The following is a 13567-nucleotide window of genomic DNA, read 5'->3' as shown; positions in this document are numbered from 1 at the left end:
TCTAAGACAGAAGTCTGCTAAAATTGTCTTTTGGAGAGAACAGTAAATGTCATGCTTTTTCTGACTCAATGTGCGAAATTGATAACCATTTAGGATCCTACTTCTGCGTGAGGCATGGCTGCGAGAGCCCTAGTCTTCAGACAGACAAATCAGATGATGAAAACTTCATTTTATAATTTCTGAGGTCTCAATTGACCCCCGCTGAACGGAAGCGCTCCAAATAGAATATCAAATTGCTAAATGTGAAATGAGGGCTTAAACCTAAATATTATTTCAGAGGGCTTTGGCTAGAGAAAAGGACCTATCTGGAAAGGACATAATAAGCTAATTATTTTGCCAATCAAAGTCCCCCAGGAGATTTTTGCTGGGCCTGTATGTCCCATTCAGTCCAGTATTGAATCTCCTGACTGCGAAACCCGCCCGCATTAATCCCTGATTGGCCAAAGCTCTTCCTACACTCCAGATTTTAACGAGATAGAAAAGGGACAATGTGCTAGTTATACTTTGTTCAAAACCATCTGGACTTTATGAAATAAAACGATTTACCAAGGACATTTTCAACAGCAAAAGGAGTTTTAAAGTGACACAAAAAGGTGTGTAATTTTGAATTTCTGTAACGGAAATTAAAAACTTGAAAAGAGACTTTCGGAGGAACAACCTTTGCATGGTTTATTGTCCACATGGTTTCTCCGTTGTGCAGCATATGGACACAATTCACAGATTCAGTGTAGAGGTAAATATAATTCATCTTTGACACAGCTTATTGTTAATAATAACCTTCCTGCATCACGATAGCATAAAGGTTCAGCCTTCAAAATAATTAAACCATTGACGATTCCATGTTGTTCCTTTGAGTAAATACTAAGTTAACAATGGCACCTTCTATAAAGCCCATCATGCACCTGGGCTTACGGAGGCCAAGAGGTCGTCAAGGTTGAAATTTCATTTTGCATCTATGTGCAAAGGGACAGCCTACTAAAGACACACACAATGCTCCTGCAAGATGACCAGAAAGCATCTCTCTAGATTTTTAACCCAGAAAAGTTTCATTGTGTTGAGTGGAGTGTATTTATTATAAGATTCTGTCAAGGGAGAGTAATCAATCTCTCCTTACTCTAGCTCAGGTGAGCCATGCATACTGTACATGGAGAGTGCATGATTTGTCATTCATTATGAAGTGGACTCCATGGACACACTCGGATGATTTATTGTGTATGAAGAAGAAGAAACAAGAAAAGGAAAAAAGTTGCTTCATTCACAACACGCATTTCTTTGTTAAACTTCCTCACAGAGTGATAAAAGGTCCCTTTGCGCATCTGATGCAACATTTTCCATGTTTTTTCCACATGTGTGGGTCTGTCTATCAATAGACACAATTCAATTGATCACATTGGCGATCCATTAGCTCCGTACGTGCGGGAGGATAAAATGAGGATTATTCAAGGCACATCTATAGAGTCTATAAATGACGAACATAATGCTTTCCCAGAAACCACAGCCAATGGTGTTAGAACAGGGGGGAAAAGCTTTTTAGCTTTCAGCACAAACACTAGGTATCACTTGAATATATAATATAATCTAAGCTGACACTGGAACCAAAGTCTCGGTTATTAAGCCCTATATCTAGCTTTTCCCGAACCAGGCCTTCTCCGGACAAATGCTCTCAATCAATTTCTATCCAATTGCTTAAGTCACCACAGCAGCGTAAAACATCCCTCGCCACTCCCGTTTTCACCCGAGAACCCAACACAGGGGTCGTAAAAGTGCAGTTAGCCAAATGTTCTCGGGATAATAATATACCCAATTCAATATTGTATGCTAACGTCCTAAATGAGAGTGCGGTGGGGATATTTGCTGCTGAGGCACGGTGAAAAATTATCCTTAAACTGGAGAACAATGCAAACAGATTAAATGCATAGGATAGGCATATCCTCCCCATGTATAAAGTGACATTATGCTATTTTCTTGCCATGTAGAAAATAGCTAAATGGAAATATATCATTCCACTGTCAATTTTAACATTTAGACAAACAAGGAAAGCTGGATGTGTGTAATTTTCTGGATTTTCCCCAAAATTAACATGCAGAAGAAGCTATAAATAAGATATTTGCATGTAAATTCCCCTAAAAAGTTAAACACTGTGGCTTGGTGGTAAAACAATGTTTTTTGTATAAATTTTACAATTCTGGCCGATAAGCTGATAAATTACCAATATTAAAAATCTATACTATTTAGTCTAAATAAATTAAAATTAAAACACACAAAATCGACCATTTTAAATACTACAAGTGATTTTAAGCATAAAGTTTATCCAAAACAGATGAACATTCATCTGGCAATGTTTGATGTTGTTTGTTGTGTGTGTCCTGGCAGTTCTGAAATGAAATGTTCAGTGAATGGCGTTAAATGGTATTGCTCTATCATGTTTGAAAATAGCGTACCACCTACACTAAACCCTACCCAAAACCTAACCAATAGCGTTAACAAAAGCAAAAGTGACATACAAACACATATGCTGAGGCAACCATGCAATTTTAGCTTGCTTCTACAAGTCTCTGAACTCTTTTATTGTGACTCATGTTTCACGAGACTCATACAGCGCTCTGCATCGTAAATGCAATGCTGTACCAGGTGAGCTACTGAGCAAGTTTACTACATCAAAAAATACATATGGAGCTAGTCATTTGATGCAAATGTCAAAGTGTATTAGTTAACAAATCATGCGCTATACGGCAGGGATGGGCAATGTCGGTCCTGGAGTGCCGCTGACCTGCAGAGTTTAGCTCCAACCCTAATCAAACACACCTGAACAAGCTAATCAATGTCTTCAGGATTACTAAGGCCTGAGACACAACCTTAACCGATTTTAAAACTGTGGGAGACCACAGACATAATGACAGTTTCAACCGATTTGTTGTATAATCCTCTGAATGCACACACTAGATGATTCGACCGGACTGTGAGACCGGTCGAATCATTGATTGCAGGAACGATTTCACATTGACATGAGATCTCATGGAGACTCGCGAGATCAAACATGACTTGAAAAAAAAAACAAATGGAGGACAATCGGCGTTGTCAGCAGGCTCTCCTGCCACGCATTCTGCTTTACAGTGAAAAACAAAATAGAAGAAAAAAGGAATATGGGTGATCTTCTTTCTCCATACTCCACTTTTGTGGCATGTTTGTGGCTGCCAAGTTTCAGCTAAAGAAGCATGCAACATCCGGTAGGTGAAGCTTGCTTGCTCTCATTGGCTATCGCCGGTATCACGTCAGAGGCAGCCTGATCAGGAGATCGGGAGCAGTTAAATAATCGTAATGATACCACACAATAGAGGATTTTTTAGACAATCTTTCTTTGCCTTCTCTTATAAAATAACTTTTATCATAGTAAAATCTACATATCGTTCCCAACAAATGTATTGTTTACCATAAAACATGTTGAAGATTAGTGGGCAGGCAGTTAATTCATTAAATAATAAGCTATTTCCTCACAAAAGTGTTTTTTTAAGTGTAGTGAAGCATCTTCTCCATTGGCATCCATTGAAAAAAATGGCATCTGGTCTCCTTCCCTGCGTACCGCCAAAGCCGCAGCGTTAGCATTAGCCGTTACGCTTTTTTGGCTGCAGGCTGCAGGCTTGCCTTCCAGTGGCTTTCCTAAGGCTACAGGAAGGTGAGTTTTTTTAATCAGGCTTGGAGCTAAACTCTGCAGGACAGCGGCCCTCCAGGACCGAAGTTACCCATCCCTGCACTATGGTACAAGCGTTTTAAGGACATAACATAGTATTGTGCAACAAACCTCATGAAAATAAGTCTTTAATAATCAATATTCTGCCCCGTAATTATACTATGTGTAAAAAAAGATTAAAAGTTGTTGGCATTTTACTGCCTCTAGTGTTCATTTCAGCAGGAAACTGCAGTTAATTGTCTGTACGTTTTTGTAAAAAAATGTAGGTAGAGGCACGTATTTCCAGTGAGTATAAGTTGGAAAAAACACAGACACTATGGGGAAAGAAGTCACAGCTCACTGACAAACACACACACACCATATATAACAGAAGTCAAAATTATACCTCAGGAACCCTCTTGCAACACACACAAACACTCTCTCAAGCTGGGTGATTTAGTATCAGCAAGTGACATTCTCAACGGGTACTGGAGCGCAAACACCACCATATGGAGCTACCACACCTCTCATTACGAGAGCGTGACGGGGAGAAATTATCGCCGGGACCAGATTTCATCAAACATACTAAACTGGTGCCAAGGCCAAACATCAGATAATGAAGACGCAGCTCAAATGGGACGACGCCACAGACAATTAATTAAGTAATTAGGCTAATGACTTCTTTACTCAAGTCCTTTTCCTTTGGCTGTAGATATGAATTAATTAGCACGGGTAATTAAATTAAGCAGGTTGTAATTTCACAGCTGCTCATGTCGGCCTCCTCCCCTCTCTGCTCTGGGGCTAATCAACGCTAGCTCCAGGTGGGAAAAAAACACTCGGTTTCATCTCTGATGTCTTCTTCAGCGAAGCCCTGGCATGCCACCAAAAACCCCACTCATATGCAAATGAAAATGCATGCGTGCGTTTACACGTGTGCGCGGGGAGCACTTTGACATTTGGAGATGAGAGGCTTCCTCAAAGGCCTCTCTTGCCTTGAAAGTACAACCTCCACATGCAACTACAGAAAATGAGCAAATAAAATAAATCACACATTATTGAATGATGTCAATAAGGGGCTTGATACAAGCACGGCATCGATGAGCCTATTATAACGAACTAGAGCTCCTCTCATTCCTGGCCTGTACTACCGACGCTGGCAAAATCATTACATATAACAACAGCCACTGATCAAAGGCCCCGTGTAAGGGGAGGAGAGGCATTTGCCTCCTTTAGAGAAGGTATGGGATGAGTCTACCGCCTGTGTGTCTGCAAGAGCAGCTCCATTAAAACAGTTTTGGCTCCCTTTCATTCAAGTCTGGCTACTTAGAACGCAAGGACGTGGAACAAAACACAGATGTCTGACAACTGAATGATAACAAAATTATACAGGTGTGCATACGGTTGGGTTGAAAATCTGAATCAAAAAATTATTTTCTAATATATTTATATTACTTAAAATGTTGTCAGTTTCACAACTTGATTGAAAAATTAAAGTGAATAATAATAATAATAATATATTAAAAAATCAGTACTATTTAGTCTGTATTTTAGCTTTTAATTTAATGTTATTAATTTTTACTAATTCTTAATTGACAGATAGATCAATTATCAAAATAATTTGTTGTAGCCACAGATTCCAGTTTTAAATCCCAATTATTTTTTAAAAGTAGTCTCAGGCTGTGGTCATACTAAATTGGCTCTTTTCCACTAAGCGGTACAGTACAATACAGTACGATTCGGGACGGTAAACCCTGATCCGGCTTGCGTTTCCACAGCCAACAGTACCCTTACCCTTAGGTGTGGTGTATGCTGGAAAGTAGCGATTGACGTCATTCTCGCGCAAAGAAGAAAGCAACACAGTACACAACAATGGAGGACATACAGCAGATCTTGTCCTTGCTTCTCGGAATGTGGCTGTTTGTCACAAGAAGAAGACAAGTTTGTTTGAGCAAAGGCTCTTGTGTTGTCATTCCCCTTGTAGCATGCGCAAGTGACGATTCTCTGTCAACCAATCAACGTTCTGCAGTGAGTCTAGCTCCACTCTTTAGGTACCGGACTACTGTGCTAGGTACCCCAACGAAAGGGTCCCAAAAAAGTGGTACGGTTCGATATTTTGGTACTATTCACAACTTCTGAGTTGGCAATCGTAAAGGAAATAATTGAGATGAAAAGTGCCCAAAACCTCTCTAAAGCCTGCCAACAGAGCAGCCTGACCAGGCTGGTAGACCAGCTTTTTTTCAGCATACATTATTAAAGTAAGACTAAAAGTTTGGACTATGCACTTGTGCTAGTTCAAACATGTCTACTAGTGCGTTTTATCTCACAAACAATATAAAACACTAAAACAGTAGCTGCAGCTGTACAGAATCTTTAAGTGTTCGCATCAACCTTGGGTAAAAATATCAAACACTATATGCTATAACTATAGAGGATGGAAAGAGCGAGAGGGACAATACTGAAAGATTATAGCGGCTGGATGGGAAACGGAAGCATATTACCCATGCAACAACCATTCGCTATGATCTGTACACCATCTGCGATTTATTTATCTAGGAATGGGCGGCTCGGTATCACATACAATGTTCACAGACACATGAATTGTGATGCATGAAATTTAATGGCTGATGATTCTTCGGATTCTCTTTCCTGTTGCCTCCCCTTGAGAATGAATGCACATCTGGACTTATGGCCACAGCTCAGTGCTACAAACACACACACTGGAATCTGACTTTTCCGGTCTGTTCTGACTGAGTTGTGAAAAAAAAAAAATCATGCAAAGGGTGTTCAAACACACCTCTTTGCCATCTCCTTCATCCCAGCATGCACTGGGGCACGGCAGGGTCCTGAGTGGGGGAACAATTGGGCTAAATGTGGTGAAAATGAGCAGGATGAGTGGAGTGGGGCAAAGGGAGGGGTGTCTGTCTCTTGGCAGTGATGCAGCTAGTAAATCTAAGTTAAAAAGAAGCAGTATTTTTCATCACATTTGCAGATGGAGACGGGTTTTAACTTTCATGTAGTCGCATGTGAAGGGGAACCAATGGCCAAAAGGGAAGGGCAGAAAAAAACACACCTTTGAATCTGTTGCAGACAGAATGCAGACCTTGAGTGATAAAAAAAAAAAAGAAAAGAAAGATTTTCCTCAGCATAGTCAGGAGTAGACCCAACACACTAAGGTCACACACACAGCAGAAGAATTAGTGCTGGGTACTGATACAGATTTCATAAATCGATGTTTCGATTAGAAATTCAATTCAAGCTTTTTTTTCTTTCTTTTTTTTAAAATATATATATATAATAATCAACACACAAACAAATAGTATAGGCCTACTGAGTTTTATAAAACACTTAAATTGCACATAAGGCAGTTTTTATATCAACTTTTTAATGATATAATTATGTTTCTACTGAAATACAAACATTTAAACAGTGGCTGTCATGCTCTTCATGGTAGATTTATTCAAACATACAATAAATGAGATGTCAGAACAACAGAAATCAGCACTGACTAAAATAAAAGACTAATCTTGGATTTAAAGAAATTAAAAATCAATATTGGTTCATCAAAATGAAGACTGATTCAAAACAATTAATCAATATTATCAACCCAGCCCTACTAAGTATGGTAACATTCACACACAGCATCGCAACACTTTATATGACTCTTGTGCATGATTCCTGACGCAACATGAGAGATATTTTTAGTAATTTAGTCTGCTTTTCTCTGTTTGTCAATGTTGTCCATTTATTTTATTTATGTATTTATATATTTTTTTAATTAATGGATTTTTTTTAAATTCATGCCACTTTATAATTTGATTTATTTTATTTTTAATTTAATCATTAATTTATTTATTTCGCTTATGTATCAGTATTTTTCCTCTTGTTTGTGTAGATGCTCTTTAATGTTTTTAAGTGTTTGTACAGCTTCGTTTTTCTTACAAAATGAGTTTTGATCTTACTCTCGACAGTACACCTGTGTCGTTCGATTATAGAGTAAGAATAAAAAAACAAATTAATTTGTAATAGGTGATTTGTGATAATTCAATCTGGACAGATACATTTTTAATTTTTAATGGTAATGATAAAATACCATTTCAATAATTTATCCATATTATATTAATTTTCATTTTCAAGTATTGAGGTACCACTTCTATAATTATTATTATTAGATTAATATAATAATAAAAAGAGGGAGTAGTGGTGGTAGTAGTGTGGTCATGTGGGAGATATCCCTGCGCATAATTAAAATGAGCCAGTGATAAGAAGAGTTAATTCTCCTTAAACAAGCTGAATTAGGTATTTTCCTGGAACAAAGCACCATGAGCAAAGATGGCATCCTTCAGTTCATGTACTTCCAGGGAACACAACGCTAGCTGAAATGATAACACTAAAATGAACATGGATGCTAACAAAAAGTCTCTCTCCAGGTCTCTCATTTAGAGCTCCTTGGCTTGAATACTCTATATACTGAAAGCAATTCAAAAATCACCTGTTATTAAATACGGTAATCACTGACTATGTGAACATAGCCTAGTTGAATAAAAAACTAGATATTTAGAGCCATAAGACAAGGCCCTGACACAATACATGTAATATTTATGATTTTTCCCCTTTCATTTGCATCACATTCTCTCTCTCTCTCTACACACAGCCTTGACTAAAAATGTTGTTAATCAAGGTTCCGTTTCAAATGACAAAATGTGAGAAGCATGGGGTGGAGGAGGAAGTTTTCCTGATATGGTAATTTGAAGCAGATATATCATTTTGTTAATAAAATGCTGAGGCCTGTGATTAACTGGCGCTCACTAGAGATAGCATGCTGATTAATTTCACCCTCTTCAGCCAATGCCAAGGTCCTTACACTTTCCCTCGTTGTGCTAAGGGTGAAAATTAAATCAGTTCCTCTTCTAAATTTTTCAATAACCTTGTGCCATTTTTCCCCATGTGACATGTGTTCCCAAAGAACCGAAAGCCTTCTTAAGCTCTCCAAAAAAGAAAACAAAAGCTACATAAAATGCTTTTCGTGGCCCTAATGGTTAGTACACTTGTTTTTAAGGTTGAGTACAGTGCAGGGAATTTTATTTAAACATATTTTCCAACTGTCTTGACAGAAATAAAACCTAAACAAAGAATCAAAGCCTGTTTTCCACAGCCTGAAACCTGTAATGATGAACACAGGTAATTGGGCCTTTCAATGTTGTATCTCCCTGGGTATACCTTTGTCAATAAACACGCCAGTTACACTATCGCTGCGAATAATAAAGATATAAATAAAGCTCAAACAAACCGCCCGCATTAAACAGGAACACATATCAACATTGCTGCATTTTTGAGAACGAGTCTAGATATGTATAGGCAACACAGTGAAAGCAAAAACCGGGATGATTCCCTGGTGGAACATAAGCAGTCGACTGTGCTGGCAGAGTGAGATACACACACGTACGCTTGCACAAACACCATTTACTCTTCAACTGCCATGCTAAATTCCATATATTCAGGTTCTAATCAGCAAACATGTTATCGCCCCTGGATTCCAGGCTCAGAAAATTGAATTTTTGCATGCACTTTTATCTAGAAAAATGACGGCAATAATGAGAAATGGGAAATAATAAGCAGAATACAATAAGCAAACGGCAGATCATTAAGGTGGCATTTGCTTGTTGATGCAAGCGGGGAATAATCAAGATCGTGCCTTAATGACATTACAGTGTCATAAGAATCACAGAATGATCAAATTACAGGATTTAGTTAATGAAAAATGGTCAGACCAACACAAGTCTCCTTTCATTGCAGGAACACTGTGGTGAATGTTCCCAAACCCAACCGGAAAAGTCAACGGGATATTAGAGGGCTGAAAGCTGCACGTCCTTATGCAAAACCTTCAGCGCCCTTATTGCTGGACAACGTTGTAAAGCCATCATCCTGTTTATAGAGGTTTAATTGAAGGCAGCATAAAACGATAAACTAAGAAACATGCATGGTTGACTTCTCCAATTCAAGCCATAAATCATTGTGATGTTCAGACAAGTCAGCCAGACACAAATTCAGATGATAGATGACCCATTTAACTTTGATTTTTGAGAGCAATGAGCTCTCCTGCAATAGCTCACACTGAGTAATGCCGCAGATGCGCGGGCAGGAGGCGATGAGAAATCCCTTTTCCTCCGTGCCACGGATGCTTTGGAATAATCGCACAAATGACCATTATTAAAATGCTGTGGTCCTGCTCCGGCACACCGCTGGTAAGAGAGAGCAAGAGAGAGAGAGAGGATTTGCATTAGCAGGCTGTAATGTTCTGATGATTTGTGATATAAAACAGTCATCAGCAAACTAATTTATCAGCCCCTGTATCTATAATGATACATGCATATACGCAGCTATAAATATTAGTATAGCAGTACAGACAGGCAAAGGGACATAAATCAGAGTAGCGTGTGGTTATACGAGGAGCCGTGATGCTCGCGATAACACTTTTACTATAAAAACAACCTTAAATGGTAGAAAACAGAGCAAAAAAAAGAATCAAACCCCATTCAGCCGGCACACAATTACAGAAATTAGATGCCGCCGGTAAGTTTAAAAGTCATTACTATTTCATATCTCCTCTGGATGTGCTTTTAAATGAGTGAGTGTCCTGTGCCTATTGAAGCAGGTCAATTATTCATTCTAGACATGCAAAAGCAGTTAGTAAAGTAGATAAAACTGTCAGTGTGCCACCGAAAGCAGGAAATTCCAGCTGGTGGCTCTCTCTGCCCATGTGCACTGCTGTGTGTGTGTGTGTGTGAGAGAGAGAGAGAGAGGAGAGAAGAGGAGCGATTCACTGAGCAGGTATTCTAATACAAGGCCAGAGGAGGGAGAAAAAAGGGAAGAGAAGGACTGAGAGAGAGAGAGAGAGAGAGAGAGGGAAGGAGAGAAAAGCTGCTCTCCCTGGGGGACCTGTTTAGCCACACGCCGTAATGCCAGACTTTCAGTCTTGTTAGTAAGCAGTCTGCCAGGATATGAGGCAGGAGAGCTTCAAGAACAGTAAACATTAAATTGAATTCATTAACAAAGGCCACCATTTGCTGCTGGATGAAAGGTCCCAATGCCCAGCTCAACCCCTCCCGTCCTCCTAAACCCTCTATGTGTCACCTGTTTTATTCATCAGTCTTTTGTTTGTGTACGCAGCTTTGTTTGCTGGCCGGTGGAGAGCTGGTTGGTTAATTTGGCTTCTGTTGATGAAGGTTTTCCAGGTCTTTGTGGGGGCCGCCGCCTGGCACATGTTTAATTGTCTGCAGACAACTGCTCTGTTCCAAAACCTAGAGAGTTGCCTTCTGAGGCAGCATCCTAACTGAAATGGAACCTCACAAGTGACTGATTTGAAATGCCCTACATAGTCAGCGGCACGAGGACACAACATAATAGCAGGCAAAGCTCATGGAACACTTGACTCACAATTGATATATGTTGTGTCCCACATGACACACTATAACGTATACTATGCACTATTTACCCCACAGTGTATGAATTTTATACAGGTTATTTTGTTATCAATCGTGTCTTCAACATTCCGAATTCTTTTCAATCAATTAAGTGCATCATCCAGGTATTTGAAGTGTATTTTTTGGGGAATTTTTAGTGTCTCACACTACTTCAAAATGGCATACTATAGCGCATAACTATACATATATATATCACCAGAAATCGTGTTCCCCTCGATTGAAATCGCGCTCGAGTTCCATAGGTAAGATCATTGGCTTGAGATCATCATGCCACCCCCAAAAGATCATTTGAAGTCATTATTGTGTAAAGCATTAAAAAAAAGTAGCTTTAGAAAGAAATATTTTATTCGATTCAACATAAAAATTTTTACACATTAACTTTTGGACTATGATGACTTAATTTTCATTTTGGGCTAAACTATACCTTTATTATTATTTTTTTAATTAATATGGAAATAAGAAATCTTTTTTTTTTTCTTTTTTTTTTTTTAAATAAAATTAGACTCTAAATAAGAAACTAAAACTGCCAGTATGTGGCGGTAACTGGCTTAATGATTAAGTCGTTAATTCATTCGACTCATTCAAACAGCTGATTCATTCAGGAGCGAAGTAAATGGTTCTCTTTAGGCTTGTTGGACTTGAAACAGTGCTGCACAGACCGATCGGTGTATGACATCAAAAGTATCACGAGAGCGATTAGAGAGCAGACAGCTCTGTTGCTTTTAAATCACTCTGGCTGTACTTTGATGTCATACACAAGTCTTTTATGAATGGTCCGCTGAATCATTGGTTTCACTCGATTCGTTCAAAACACGGATTCAGCAATGAAGCACTGCTGTGTATTGCACAGAGACGAACAGTTCTGCTTTGTCTTTATATTTTCTTTGGCAAAATTGAACTATATAGACAATATTGTGTCTAAAATAACACAAAATTAACTTCTTATTTACTGAACTGTTGTAAAAAATCAGTACTGCATTTGCACTCATTATATAGGCTATGGGACAAAAACAGCACTCGTTTAATATTGCACTCGATACGCGTGTGATATTGTTTAACTCATATGATCTAAATATGAGACGAAAAAGTCAAATAGGGGCATATCTTTAATTTTAAATTTAAATTTAATATCTTTCATATTCGTCATCAACCAACTGTATGTAATATCAGATGAACTACATAGGTCTGGGGCAGGACAAGTGCGTTAAATTTTTAAAACATTATTTTTTACCGTAATTAATTAATCTAATTAACGTGTTAAATCGACAGCCCTAATATCTAATATATATATATATATATGTGTGTGTGTGTGTGTGTGTGTGTGTATTTATAATTAACATTTTTCTTGTTTTATTTATTTAGTTTTATATATTTATTTATTTATTTATTTAGAAACAAACATTTACTGCTTCTCTTCACCACTTTGGATAAAATTTTTTACTGCTAATTTTGCTGGCATTTTATTTATTTATTTATTTTATTTTATTTTATTTCATTTCAGGAACAAACATTGAGTCAAAAATGTCCTTCACCCAAAAAAAATTAATTCTGTCAGTATTTACTCCCCATGAAACATGCATGAAACAAAAAAAATAAGCTATTTAAATGAAAGTCCAAGGAAAATAGTGACAACGGCTGCTTGGACATTCTGTTTGGAATGACACGAAGGCAAGTAAATGATGACAGAATTTTCATTTTGGGGTGAATTAACCCTTTAATGCACCTATGATGCCCAGAAATGCTGTCAAGGTAGGCCGCTCACTAGGATTTTGAACAGAGATCTAGACTTTGAAACATTGCGAAAGAGGACAAGGACAGAATAAGCAGTTCCCCAAAAAGGAAGTCAACAGAAATAGAGCTGAGACTGCATGGACATACAAAACCATTTTGAGCCAAACAGAGATTAAGTGAACATAAATCAAATCAAATTGATGACGGACAAAACAGAGCATCCAGAGAGAGGACTCTGTAGAAAAATGTGAAACGTGACCCTCACCCATTCCTCCTGCCCGTCCCTGACCCATCAGAGCACTTCTGCTCCTCCTCCACCACTCAGAAGAGAGCGAAAAACAGTGATATTTAGATGGATGAGTCCGGCATCGGGAGCAGAAAACTACCAAACAGCGACCTAAAGCGATCGCCTGTCTTCACATGCTTGATTTCATCCCTTAATTAGAGTCATTCATCAACGGTCTTGAGATACGAGGTTTCACCCTGGCTCCCCCCTCACCACACCTTGCCAGCTGTCAAAATTACAGCGTTCAGTTCATGCGCCATCCCTCAAATAGTTATTTTCTACAAGCTTGGCTGCATCTCACAATTCACTATTTACTGTATTGTCTTGCCCCTTGCCGCGTAGCCCACACACACACACGTGCACGCTCGCACATGCACGCTCACCCGGGGGAGTAGGCGTAAT

At 38.6% G+C, this 13567-nt stretch overlaps 1 long non-coding RNA gene across 2 annotated transcripts in view; it reads right to left on the bottom strand.

The window, feature by feature from the left end:
- The window catches only part of LOC127506457 (uncharacterized), a 46439-nt gene that overhangs the window by 17678 nt on the left and 15194 nt on the right, over window positions 1-13567 (bottom strand). The gene's annotated exons all lie outside the window — the stretch shown is intronic.

The sequence above is a fragment of the Ctenopharyngodon idella genome, chromosome 23 (assembly GCF_019924925.1).
Source record: "Ctenopharyngodon idella isolate HZGC_01 chromosome 23, HZGC01, whole genome shotgun sequence".
Lineage (NCBI taxonomy): Eukaryota > Metazoa > Chordata > Actinopteri > Cypriniformes > Xenocyprididae > Ctenopharyngodon > Ctenopharyngodon idella.
The sequence above is the reverse complement of the archived record's forward strand: the minus strand, read 5'-3'. Positions and strand labels throughout refer to the sequence as shown.